Here is a 15,107-nt window from a genome sequence, read left to right on the forward strand (position 1 = left end):
TGAATGAAAAAACATAACCCCAAAAAATAATGACTTAAAGCTGGATTCAATGTATCGCGGAAGAGCCACGTTAAGATTGAAAGGTAATGGTTTCCAATTGGGCCGGCATGCAGCGTTTACCGTGAATGCAGTCTGTGAACGTGGGAACATTGATTTAAAATTTTGCGAATCTTCCGCGATACCGATTGAATCCAGCCCTTAGTGAAGAATTGTTTTAGGCAACATGCTTCTTTGGAATGTTCTTACCCATCAGTCAGATTCTGATTACGTCCATCAACCCAAAGCCATTGACCGTCTTCTGCTATGTCAGTCAGGCCGATCCAGTACCCATGATCTTCATCATAGTAGGCTTGAGTGTTGTTGAGAATGAATTCCTGAATGAGAAATTAAGGAAACCACAAGTAGATCAAAATAAATATAGGATACATTTAACAGTAATCCACAGTTTTGTGAGGCAGTGTGACAGTGTCTAAACGTTATGGATAAATGCATCTTATCGGGTCCAAATGAAAGAGAATACTGTATGAAAGTACTTCCTGTTGTCAGTCCCCTACTTCTTTTGAATGGGCTTCAAGGTTATATAATCAAATTCATGAAAAGGTGGTCATACACTGAGTGTACACAACATTAGGAACACGTGCTCTTTCCATGACAGACTGACCAGGTGAAAGCTATGATCCCTTATTGATGTCACTTGTTAAATACACTTTAATCATTGTAGATGAAGATGAGGAGAGACAGGTTAAAGAAGGATTTTAAGCCTAGAGACATTTGAGACATGGACTGTGTGTGCCATTCAGAGGGTGAATGGGCAAGATTTTTTGAAGTGCCTTTGAATGGGGTATGGTAGTAGGTGCCAGGTGTACCAGTTTGTGTGTCAAGAACTCTGCTGTTTTTTTTTAATACTCAACAGTTTCCTGTGTTTATCAAGAATATTCCACCACCCAAAGGACATCCTGCCAAACTGACACAACTGTGGGAAGCATTGTCCACATGGGGCCAGCATCCCTGTTGAACGCTTTCACCTTGTAGAGTCCACTTTCTAACAAATTGAGGCTGTTCTGAGGGCAAAATGGGGTGCAACTTAATATTTGGAAGGTGTTCCTAATGTTTTGTACACTTAGTGTATTAGATATATATTAAATATATATACACAATTCTATTCATGTATTGATTAGCTCATACCCGATTCCTTTTATCAAAATATTTGATGCTCAAGAAGTACGACACATTGCCAAAAGTTAGAAAAGTCTTATTTGAAGCCCATTCTTAGCCTACAAAATGAGACAACAGGAAGTACCACTTTCATACCATATAACAAGGAGCACAGTTGTAGCAGTGTTAATGAACTTCATGTTATGAGGGTGTTTCCATGAACATACAGGAGCTATATATCACATTTTAATATGGTTCCTACTTTTTGTACATTTGTATTGCTTGAGTAACCCTTTAAAGGCTGTGTGAATCTCCCTTAAAGCATTTACCTATAGCAGTGTCCTACCTGTTCCTCTTGACTGCCTATGTCAACCAAATCGGCATTGTTGTTTTTGCAGTGCTGTCTGCTTCCTTGCCAGGTCCTCCAAAGGTGACCGAAGGGGACTTTAATGTGCAGAAACAGGTAACAACTGGATTGGAACAGCACCCAGCCAACTTGACAAGGTTTGCACTCTCTATCTGTGCAACATGAAACATGCAAAGTAATATAATAATATTAATATATACCATTTAGCAGATGCTTTTGTCCAAAGCGACTTAGTCATGCGTGCATACATTTGTTCTACGAGTGGTCCTGGGAATCAAACCCACTATCCTGGCATTGCAAGTGCCATGCTCTATCAACTGGGCAACAGAGGACCACTACGACCAGCTACATAGTGTTTTTGACATTTAAAGTAACAAAGTATCACTGTGACATACATTCTAGACCATCAGCATATGAAGCAATTCAAATGAATGAAGAAATATTAACAAGGATGGAAACTTTACCTTTGGTGTTGGCATCTTCATGTGGGCAGTAGTTATCAACTGGGAAATTCTTCAACTGAAATATGACCCCAAGAGTCCAGTTGAGCCCATCCCTGTCTCTTGACAAGTTCATCCTCTCTGCCTTCAATTGCTGGTTTTCAGTAGACACATTGATGTAATCGCTCTGCAAAATGTGATTGGCTACACTCAGCTTGCAGTAGAGATTCATTAGGTCCTGATTGGCTGCCAGTAGGGATATATGCTCATCTGTTAGCTGCTCCAGTTCCCTCACCAAATTTGTGTTGTGCTCTGAGAGGGCAGTGCTGACTGTGGAGAGAAGGACATGCTTACTCAACCTGCACCTCTCCAAATTCCATATTATTGTGTCTTTATGATCCACATACTCACAGTAGACACAGAAAGGTAAAATGGCTGACACCAACAGGACACAAAGAACCCCCAAACACACTGCCACTCCTCCAAAGCGTTGAGAGTGGGGAGCAGGGCCCTCCTCCACTAGGAATAGCAAAAATAGGAGTGCATTATAGCTACATTTTAATATGCTTCATTAGTGAATCTGACAGTATGCTATTATTCGAAGGAGTCAAATAATTGAACAATAAATGGTGGATATTGAGCTCTTATTTAACACATGCTGTGGCAGGACCAGGTTGACTGGGTGCACTCCACCTTGCCTTTACTTCAACATATGGCATATGTTCTTCCTTTTCCTCTTTTTTTTTGTGGGAGAGGGAGATTATTCATTCGTTTTTACACAGAGGTACTTGATTAAACCTTAATTTACAATTCATTTGGCATCAATGTTCTCCAACACAGAATTGGTAAAACATTCAAATAATCTGGAATAAATAGCTGCCATAACTGGCTTGCTTGCTTTAAGCATCCATCAACTTGAACATTTAAAAACATGGCGATTTAAATAAAACCGTTTTAGGGCTAGGTCTGGCAGTGAGAATGAGCTGAATTGGTAGAAATGCACTATAAGAGAGTAAGATAGATGAAGAGAGAAAGAAATGCTAAGACTCACCTTTTGGTGAAGACATGTTTTAAAACCACTGTAGAGTAATGCAGCTCTTCTGGCATCCTTCGGATACAAATAAAACCATAACCAATGGTGTCTGAAATACATGTGCGACTACTGTTAAAAAGCATTCCTTACTCCAGGACTTTTCAACAGGAAAATAAAGAAAAATAGTTCTCTGTCTGCATTGATCTGTTTCATTTAAAGCAAACAGGCTTATGTTTCGTCATTGGATGCCTTCATAAGCTCCTTTTCTTTATTTTTCAGTTTATTTAAAGGTAGTTATTTACCTGTTGAAGTGTCCTGGGGTGAGGAAGGCTTTTTGGGAATTTCAAGTCCCTCAGTCAAGCACCTGATTCCCTTTTTTGTTCAAGCTGGTCTGAAGCGTGTTTCGGTACGCTTTATTTCTACAAGTGTGACTACTGTTGTTATCCCCAATAGGATCTGTATAAGTACTTCTGGGTCGACTCTGGTTTGCATTAATTACTCACAGATAATCTCCACCCAGACGGCTCTCTCTCACTGTAGCAATTGAGCCTGGGGATGAGGTTACTTCACAAACAGACATTTCACTGTACAGATTCACACATCTGACTCAAAAGGGGAAGAAGGTATGTTTACGTGTCATGATGGTAACGTTGCTGTGTGGTACTCAATATGGAAAGCTCTATAGCTGTGGGAAACAGAAATACGATTGTCTTTCATTCCTCTCTTGTTTTAGGGTGAGCATATCTCTGAAGACTTGCCATACCCTCCTTATACCCTCCAGTCACTGATTGATTCTTAAAAAATAAGTAGACCGAGCCACATTGACTGGTTACAAGTTCAAGGAAATTCCCTGACTTGCTAAGATGTCAGAAAACAGTTTTCCAATTTGTCTGTAATAGATATTAAGTTATTTCCAATATGAATGCAGTAGATCTTCAGTACACTATTGAGCCAACCCTAGGAGGTTGAATGGAAGCGGGGTTGCCACTGTACAATATGGACGTGGGGCTGTTGCAATGTTTAATACTGTCACCAGAGGGTAGTATTGAGGTCAAAATGGATCTGAGAAAATAGCTATGCCATTTGTTTATTAAAAATAAACATGGACACTACTATGCTCATATCTAGCAACCTTTTATCTGATGTAGCATTGTTTAAAACATCCATGTTGAGAATATTAACAATACAGGACCCCCGTACAGGAAGCGGTATATAATCACCAGTTGATGCACACAAAATTATTTCTAATATCCATTCCACTAAAAAGTATATTGTTGAAAGTCTGTTGACAGGAAACAAAACATGGTTTTGCAATAATGTCAGATTCAAATATACTGTGTTTCATATGTCTATGAGATGAAGTGAACATTGGAGCTCTGACCACAAGCTCCTAAATGCCTGACCTCTTTGCCTCTCCAACAATCTTAGGCAAGTCCTCATCAATCTTGCTCCATATTATTTATTTTTTAGAGGTATGGACTCATTGTGTTACCTGTCCTCTGTCTGCTTGTCCTCTTTGCATGTTTAGTTTTTACCTTTTATTTTAGGTTCTCCCTTCATCTCACTCTCCTCTATTGCTGCATCCAATTTCTTTTTCTTTTTTGGAGGGGAGTCCACCGCAGTTTCTGATTGGTTGCTTTCTCTACGTTAGTGTGTTCTATCTCCGCTGAATCCTCTTTGTTCTTGGACGACATCTTATTTTTGATATTAGTGTCTGAGTCAGTCACTTGGAGAAATTCATGATTTGATTGACATTACTGTTTTGTAGAAGACTGTCTCTGCATATACATTTGCAATTATTTAATTAAATATGTACACAATGGTTTTAGTTTATCTGATAAAGATTTTGAGACTATTGTGTAAAACATTAACTAATCTTATCAAATTCATCTTATTGGATAATTGATGGGCTGAATAAAGGATTGGACCCCATCTTTTGCTCAATGAGCTTTCCTTACTACTCTCTGTGATGTGACACATTTGCATGATGCTTAAAGAGGAATCAATTTTGGACTTAAATTAATGATATGTACCCATTGATTCTTAAAGAATATAACTTATAAATGCCTCATGAGCTTCGTTCAACTGTGATTCTTCATCAGAACCAAAATTATAAGCTTGTTTTCCTCCAATGTTTGTAATCAAAATACATGTAAACAAACACTATATAGCCCCATAACATGGTTAAAACTATAATTTTGATATCATGGATGGTCAGTCATTGCATCCATGGCTCTTTCTATGAATTTGACAGTGGTTACATTTCTCCAACCCCATCCCTCAGCTTTAAAAAAAAAAATTATACCAAAACAGGGGTGGGGATTTACTTTGTTATTGTTTCAACTCCTGATTGCTGCTTTAAATAAAGATTTAATCAAGTGCCTAAAGCTGCTGATTTAGAAGTATTGTATAGTTTATAAAACAGTGATTTCATTAAAAACTTCCATTCCATGTATTAAACTTGTACTTCATATGCTAAGTAAGATCTTTCAAAATCGAAAGAAGACAATCTTGGAAGACAAGTCCTGCTTTGCTTTGTAAACTGAATATGATATGATTTCTGATCTATGAAAGGCCAAAACAAATGTTATTCTAAAACACTACGAACATAATACAATAAGACAATAGAAGAACATACATTTATTGTCAAAGTGAAATTATTGACATTAAAGAAAATATGCCTGATTTATATGAAAGGTCAAAACGGAACATTATTTTTTAAACTAGCTACATTACAACAGATCCTTGATTGTTAACATATCAAAAACATACAAACAGAACCGGATTGGGGTCAATTCAAATTGAAGTCAGCTAATGAAGGTTTTCCATTGTAAATGTTTAATTAAAATCACTTCCTGAATTGAGTGAATTCGAATTGACCCCAACAGACAGATGCAGGGGTCCTTAAGTTAGAAGAATAAAACTCAATGTAATTCTCAAGTGGAGATGCAATAATATATGAGTTCAGTATGTGAGAATACCTCTTGAAAGAGTGTCCCTGCAATTTAATTTGACCATATTAAGGCTCTACTCTCACAGATCCAACGGTTCTCCATGCTACACGATTCAGCATTCCAATTAACCAAAGGTGCATTATTTGGGACAGTTAACACGCAATTACCCCCAGTTTGTTTTTTCCAAAACCTGTGAAAAGAGAACACCACCATGAATGAAAAGAAATGACTGAGTCAAATAATGATTTAACAATGCTTCTTTGTTGTGTTTACATTGAGTGAAACATCCTTACCCATCAGTCTGTTGACTTCCATTAACCCAGAGCCATTGGCTGACATGAGCTATGTCAGTCAAACCGATCCAGTATCCATGATGCATATCAAAGTAGAATTGAGTGTGGTTATGAATGAATTCCTGAATGTGAAATGAATGAAACAAGTAGTTAAAAAAAAAAATGTATATGGTAATCCACAGTTTCAGGAGAGAGTGTCTAAACGTTTTGAATAAATGTATCTAATCAGGTCCAAATGAGCGAGAATAACAAACGGCACAACAGGTAGCAGCAGTATAATGACCTTTGTGCTTTTGTTTTTCAGCAACGACTGCTTTACCTTGAGCTCATATCTATATATCACACATTATAATATAGTTCCCATTTCACTTTTTGGAGATCCACTTTAAATGTGAAATGAATCTGTCCCTTAAAACTCTAGTCTGTAGCATTGTCCCACCTGTTCCTTTTGACTTCCTATGACAAGCAAATCCGAATTATGTTGTTTGCAATTCTCTCTGCTTTGTTGCCAGGTCTTCCAGGGACTGGAAGGGTATAAAATCTGGTAACAACTAGATTGGAACAACAGCCACCCACTTCGACAAGGGTTACACTTTCTCTCTGCAACAATGAAGAATTACAGGTAATAATTATTAGTTGGTAATTATTAGGTAATTATACTACATACGTATTATCAATATTACAGAGTAAGATAGAAAGTGTAAAGTTTGTATTTAGTGTACACTAAGGGTGTCAAACTCATTCCGTGGAGGGCCGAGTGTCTGCAGGTTTTAGTTTTGTCCTTCAATTAAGACCTAGACAACCAGGTGAGGGGAGTTCCTTACTAATTAGTGACCTTAAATCATCAATCGAGTACAAGGGTGGAGCGAAAACCCACAAACACTTGGCCCTCCGTGGGATGAGTTTGACACGTGGTGTACACTATGATGAAAACAAGGCCAACAGGAAGGGGGCTTACCTCCTACGTCATCTTTTGGTGAACAATATTGATTGACTGGAAAATCTTCAAACTGATATATGGACCTAAGATTCCAGTTCAGTCTATCCCTCTCTCTTGACAATGCTTCTTTCTTAGCCGCTAAACGTTGGTTTGCAGTGCTTACATTGCTATAATCACTCTGCAAAATGTGATTGGCTGTACTCAGATTGCTGTTGAGGTTCGTAAGGTCCTGATTGGCCGCCAGTAGGAATGCACTCGCATCTGTTAGTTGCTTCAGTTCCCTCACTAACTTTGTGTTGTGCTCTGACAGAGCAGTGCTGACTATGGAGAGAGAAGAACATGTTTACTCTATGATGTCATCCTGCACCCCTCCACAATCCATATTATGTTATGATCCACATACTCACAGTACACATAGAGGCCTATAATGGCTGAAACCAAGAGGACACAAAGAACACCCAAACACACTGCCACTCCTCGAAGGGGTTGAGAGTGGAGAGCAGGCCTCTCATCCACTAGGAATAGCAAAAATAAGATTAATGTTATTATAGCCATATATATTGTTAGCATAAGTGTATACATTTAATGGTAAGCGTTATTCCATAATTTGATGAAATCTAATAATTGAACAATAAATGGTGGATAATTTGAGGAAATGTATCTACATTTTGCTATTTACTATTTCTTATTTTATTCAAGCGGATAAGGTACTCGCATAGGCAGTGACGTAATTCCTCTATGCCAAATTGCCGTTCAGACGGTGTTAAAGCGATAAAACATGTAATTGTTGGAGGCAACCCGGATATCTAGAGAGACTAATTGCACAATAACGCAGATCTTCCGCAGTTCTGTATCTCTGAAATGTACCTGCTGTGGCAGGATTCCGTTGAGTGACTGCACTTCCCTTAACCTTTACTTCAGCATATACTGTTTCTTCCTCTTTTTTCTCTGTGGGGAAGAGAAAGGGGACACATACATATTCAATATTATTAACCCATTTGTTCCTACATTTTTCCCAGACATGCCACTATGCAAATCTTATGCCATTAGTAAACCTAACATGTAATCCGTATTGCTTTTTTACATTTTTATAAAGATTTAAAAGTATGTAAAAAACGTATGTTATATTCTCTGGTAATTGTGACCAATGTGAGCATACAGTGCTCTGCCTATAATACAATTAACAAACATTTACCCCCATCCCTCAGCCCAATATCTTTATACCTCAGTCTACTTACCCACACACCTAAACCCGAGTAACCCACACAACCCAGCCCTGTTACCCCCATACCCATACCCTAATCCTAACACCCACATGCCAATACCCTAATATTGAAACAATCAAGTACTGATACATCCATATCCTACCCTTAAATGTCCTATTTGTTACTCATAGACCCCAGTTTCTTTGTCAAAACTCCTCGTCCCTGTTGCTTTCCTATTCTTCAAAGTAGCCACCCTTTGCCTTGATGACAGTTTTGCACACTCTTGGCATTCTCTCAACCAGCTTCATGAGGTAGTCACCTGTGTCCGGATTCACAAAATCTTAAGAAAAAATGTATTATTAACTTAAAGAAAGTTAAGCAAAGTTGCTATTCCTCAAAAAGGTTATTGCACTATTTCTTATGTTTCTCCTTAAGCAAAAAGTTTACAAGAAATTAGATTCTTTAAAATAAAGTTATTGGATTTGTTCTTAATTCCAAGATAGCTAAACTCTTGTCTTAAACTCTGGGCAGTGAGAGAATAAGCAATTGAACATGTTTAATCCACTCAAAAGTCAAATGAAAGTTTCAGTATAGATTATTTTAAACCAAAGTACATATTTTAGAACAGTAATCTCAGTAGGAAATATGCTAACATGATTGCCATTGCTAGCTAGATAGCTAGCTAAATTGGTTGCCTAGCAACAGACAACAGAACAAACATAAGAAGATTCGTAAGAAGATATATGAGGAGTTCGTAAGAAAATCATTAAAGGGGAATGGAAACACTATGATTAAGAATGCCATCGAACTGTAATTGTAAATCGCCATATTGGCATTGTTGCATCACTGGCAGGAGAGAGCATTTTGGAATTCCCCAAAATGTCTGAATTTACAGAGTAGCTCCAAGTCTGAGAATGAGTTTATTACAGAGAATGACATAATTGTTAGTTAGGGAGCCAATAAACCTACTGAAGCCGTTCATGTTTGAGCCGATCGTTGCCCCAGATCAAAGAGTTTGTTCTCGTAGCAGTAACAACACAGATATGCCGCCTGAAACACCTCAGCTAGAGGGCAAACACAAACTGGTGTGAGTGGGGATGCTGCCAGGTAATGGCTAGAGTAGGAGTGTGTGTGTTGTAGAGAGATGGTAGCGATACAGCACAATATCCCAGCGGATGGTGGCTGTATTATGCAGTCAGAAGTTCCTGTCAGTCTGTCTGGATGGCAATGTATTTATTGAACGTGTTACTAATCCATATGAAGGACTTCCTGGCAGAAGAGGTTACTTGACCAGTCAGAAGCTGATATGCCAGTTAAATAATTGGTAAAATTTTGCTTGATTAAAAATTGCTTAAGGTAATATCAGTAGTGGGTAGGTGTTCAGTATTTTATAATGATGTTTATCATCAGCTCTGTTTGCCAAGTTGGTAACACATTTACCTTTAGATTAGACGACAGGAGTTCGAATCGCAGACAGCATCATGATTCATGAAATGTCATTCTAACCAATAATGGGGCGTGCTCATTGTAAATACATTGTGATTTAGTTTCGGTATCAGACTAACATTTCTTATGATTTTGTTTGCAGAGCATACAGGCTGGCTTATCTCCAGTTCACCCTATCGGCACAAGGGAGAATTGGACGAGGTGTATGGCGTCTCATCCCTGCGTGTGCCGTTTCCTCCAAAACACCATGCCAAAACCGGACACGCACAAATTGATTTGGTCCCCCCACACCAAACGCGATCACAACACGCAGGTTGAAATATCAAAACAAACTCTGAACCAATTATGTTAATTTGGGGGCAGTTTGAAAATCATTAAACATTTATGGCAATTTAGCTAGCTAGCTTGCAGTTCCTAGCTAATTTGTCCTATTTAGCTAGCTTGCTGTTGCTAGTTGTGTTGTGACAAGGTAGGGGTGGTATACAGAAGATAGCCCAATTTGGTAAAAGACCAAGTTCATATTATGGCAAGAATAGCTCAAATAGGCAAAGAGAAACGACAGTCCATCAAGAGCCAGAGTTCATTAGAGTTACCAGCCTCAGAAATCGGCATTTAACTGCACCTCAGATTGCAGCCCAAATAAATGCTTCACAGAGTTCAAGTAACAGACACATCTCAACATCATCTGTTCAGAGGAGAATGCGTGAATCAGGCCTTCATGGTCGAATTTCTGCAAAGAAACCACTTCTAAAGGACACCAATAATAAGAAGAGACTTGCTTGGGCCAAAAAACACGAGCAATGGACATTAGACCGGTGGAAATCTGTCCTTTGGTCTGATTGGTCAAAATTTGAGATTTTTGGTTCCAACCGCCGTAGCTTTGTGAGAGACAGAGTAGGTGAAGAGATGATCTCCGCATGTGTGGTTCCCATCGTGAAGCATGGAGGAGGAGATGTGATGGTGTGGGGGTGCTTTGCTGGTGACACTGTCTGTGACTTATTTAGAATTCAAGGCACAATTAACCAGCATGGCTATCACAGCATTCTGCAGCGATACGCCATCCCATCTGGTTTGCGCTTAGTGGGACAATAATTAATTTTTCAGTAGGACAATGACCCAAAACACACCTCCAGGCTGTGTAAAGACTATTTCACCAAGGAGAGTGAAGGAGTGCTGCATCAGATGACCTGGCCTCCACAATCACCCGACCTCAACCCAATTGAGATGGTTTGGGGACCTCAGAGTGAAGGAAAAGCAGCCAACAAGTGCTCAGCATATGTGGGAACTCCTTCAAGACTGTTGGAAAAGCATTCCTCATGAATCTGGCTAAGAGAATGCCAAGAGTGTGCAAAGCTGTCATCAAGGTGAAGGGTGGCTACTTTGAAGAATATTAAATATAAAATATATTTGGATTTGTTTAACACTTTTTTGGTTACTTTACTACATGATTCCATATGTGTTATTTCATAGTTTTGATGTCTTCACTATTACGCTGCAATGTAGAAAATAGTAAAAATAAGAGATTTTTTTTTTGTATTTTATAAATTAGAGACATTGTATTAATTAATTTACCTCAAGTATCATGGATTCAATGTATTGAAAATTAAGGCACATGTGCTACATGACCAAAAGCGTGTGGACACATCTCATTCCAAAGTCATGGGCATTAATATGGAGTTGCTCCCCCTTTTGCTGTAATAACAGCCTCCACTCTTCTGGGAAGGCTTTAATCTAGATGCTGGAACATTGCTGCGGGGACTTACTTCCATTCAGCCACAAGAGCATTAGTGAGGTTGGGCACTGATGTTGGGCGATTAGGCCTGGCTCTCAGTCGGCGACCCAATTCATTCCAAAGGTGTTCGATGAGTTGAGGTCAGGGCTCTGTGCAGGCCAGTCAAGTACTTCCACACCGATCTCGACAAACCATTTCTGTATGGACCTTGCTTTGTGCATGGGGGCATTGTCATGCTAAAACAGGAAAGGACCTTCCCTAAAAGGTTGCCACAAAGTTGGAAGCACAGAATTGTCTAAAATGTCATTGTATGCCCTAGTGTTAAGATTTCCCTTCGCTGGAACTAAGGGGCCTAACCCGAACCATGAAAAACGTCCCCAGACCATTATTCCTCCTCCACCAAACTTTACAGTTGGCATTGGGGCAGGTAGCGTTCTCCTGGCATCCGCCAAACCCAGAATCGTCCATCGGACTGCCAGATGGTGAAGCGTGATTCATCACTCCAGAGAACGAGTTTCCACTGCTCAAGAGTCCAATAGCAGCGAGCTTTACTCCACTGCAGCCTACGCTTGGCATTGCACATGGTGATCTTAGGCTTGTGTGCGGCTGCTCAGCCATGGAAACCCATTTCATGAAGCTCCCAACGAACAGTTCTTGTGCTGACGTTGCTTCCAAAGGTAATTTGGAACTCGGTAGTGAGTGTTGCAACCGAGAACAGGCGATATTTACGCGGTATGCACTTCATCACTAGGTGGTTCCGTTCTGTGAGCTTGTGTGGCCTACCACTTCGCGGCTGAGCTGTTGTTGCTCCTCATTGTTTCCACTTCACAATAACAGGACTTAATTGACCGGGGCAGCTCTAGCAGGACAGAAATTTGACAAACTGACTTTTTGGTAAGGTGGCATCCTATGACGGTGCCACGTTGAAAGTCACTGAGCTCTTCAGTCAGTACATTCTACTGCCAATGTTTGTTTATGGAGATTGCATAACTGTGTGCTCAATTTTATACACCTGTCAGCAACAGGTGTGGCTGAAATAGCCGAATTGTCACGTCCTGACCTTAGAGATCCTTTTTATGTCTCTATTTTGGTTTGGTCAGGGCGTGAGTTGGGGTGGGCATTCTATGTCTTGCATTCTATGTTCATTTTTCTATGCTTTCTATTTCTTTGTGTTTGGCCGTGTGTGGTTCTCAATCAGAGGCAGCTGTCTATCATTGTCTCTGATTAAGAACCATACTTAGGTAGCCTTTTTCCACCTGTGTGTTGTGGGTAGTTGTTTTCTGTTTTGTGTTGTTTCACCTGACAGGACTGTTTCGTTTCCTACATTATTTTTGTTTCGTGTTCTGTTATAATAAATTAACATGGACACTTACCACGCTGTGTTTTGGTCCGATCTTTCCTGTTCATCAGACGAAGAAGATCGTTACACGAATCCACTAATTTGAAAGAGTGTCCACATACTTTGGTATATATAGTGTTTGTAAACTAGACCGTTTAAACAATATATTTATAGATAAATTATTTTTTTATTTCAACAACGTATTTGTTTTTAAAGCTGTTGAGTACAGACTTCTGGTGCCAAGTTTGTCTGTAAAAGTACATCTTGGAGAAATATGCTTGTGGTCTTGTGAGCATTTTTGAGAAATCAAATGAAACTTCTCTAGATTATATGAAAATGTATATTATTTGAAACATTGATTATAAATCCAAACTTTAACTTCTCCAGAGCCTGTAAAGTACAAAAAATATATTCTTGCTATTGTGACCCATGAGATTAAATGGGTTAAGAATGTAATTTGTACTTGATTAATACATAATGGCAGAGTAGATTTGCCATCACAAAGACAAAAAAAACATGAACATGATTCAGCGTACTGTAGCAGCCATATCTGGCTCACTTGATTTAAGGACCCTTTAATTGGAATATTCACAAACAACTGTGATTGTTATAGTCTTCAGTCTGGAATTGACATTTTTGAAACTGATAGAAATTAAATAAAAGTGAGTGACATTGATGAAGAGATGAGAAAGAAAGGCCAAGACTCACCTTTCAGCAAAGAAATTATGGGATTCTTGAAAACCACTGTAGAATATTGCAGCTCTTCTGCCATCCTTTAGTTGTCAACAGTGTGTTTCTTAGAGATACAAGTACAGAGAAACCTTACCCAGTATTGATCTATATGAGTGGTGACGGCTCCAATTAGGACCTGTATTAGGACTTCTGCTTAGACTCGGGTTTTCATTACTCATGTCAGACAACAATTTCACTGAGAAGAGGAAGTCATGTTGACGTGCCATTGTCATACACCTGTACTCAATATGAAAAACTGTATGGAAACAATAGGCATACAACTGTGAATGGAAAACAGAAATAGTTTTGTACATAGTGTATCTCATTCTATGCTCACTTGTTTTAGTATGAGGACACCTCTGAAGACATGCCATACCCTCCTGTCAGTGGTTGCTTGAGATGTTTTTTGAGAAGTTGGCCAATTCACATTGTGGTTGACTGGTTTACAAGTTAAAGGGAATACCCCGACTTGCTAAGACTTCAGAACATGTAGTAATGTGTTTCTCATTTGTCTGTAATTAATTTCCCATATGTCTGCAATAGATCTTCAGGACACTATTGAGCCAGAGGGGTTGGGTTAAATGCGGAAGACACATTTCAGTTGAAGGCATTCAGATGTACAACTGATTAAGTACCTCCCTTTCCCAACCATAGGATCAAGGTTGAATGGAAGTGGACTTGATACTGGATGGACGTGGGGCTGCTGCAATGTTGAAATACTGTCACCAGAGGGTAGTAGTGAGGTCAAAATGGATCTGAGAAGTAGATACATCACTATTTTTTATAAAAAAACTATCCAATTAGATTGATTTAGCCTATCATTTCTAAACATGTGTGACAATCAGAGTTGTCTTAGTCCAAATACAAATGTTTCCTCTAGGCTTCCTGTCAAGTCTCTTCATTTACAGTGCCGTATTAGAGTATTGTATTCATGCTATGGCATTTAGCCTTACATATTACATTCAGTAGTCTAACAATTACACACAATTTGTTTTTTTATCAACAAAAAAAACTGGTGTAAAGAAATACATAATTTCATAAATAACAACTGAATATGTACTTGTAGAGATAACAGAAATCATTCAATCAAAATGTGAATTTCTCCCAGTGAATAAGAAAAAGACACGCAGCAGTGCTAGAGTTAACCCCCAAATGACATCACCGCTCACTCCCACCTCCCTCTCTTCCCTCCTCTCCATCCCTCCTCCCCTTTCTTCCCCTCTGCCCTCCCCCTGCATTAATTCCAGTATGAAAGGAGAGTATCTCACCAGCGGTCACACTCCAGGATGCAAGCAGCCTCACAGCAGATGCTGACCATCACACACAGGCTTGGAGAGAGAGAGAGAGAGAGAGAGACCGAATCAGCACCTCACACACATTGCCAGAACCATCTCGCTCCAGGGTAGGGAATACTTACTTTAAAAAATTTGAATTACTCAACCAGCATTACTATCTGTCCTCTCTCTCTGAC

This window comes from Salvelinus namaycush, chromosome 5 (assembly GCF_016432855.1).
Source record: "Salvelinus namaycush isolate Seneca chromosome 5, SaNama_1.0, whole genome shotgun sequence".
In the NCBI taxonomy this organism is placed as follows: Eukaryota; Metazoa; Chordata; class Actinopteri; order Salmoniformes; family Salmonidae; genus Salvelinus; species Salvelinus namaycush.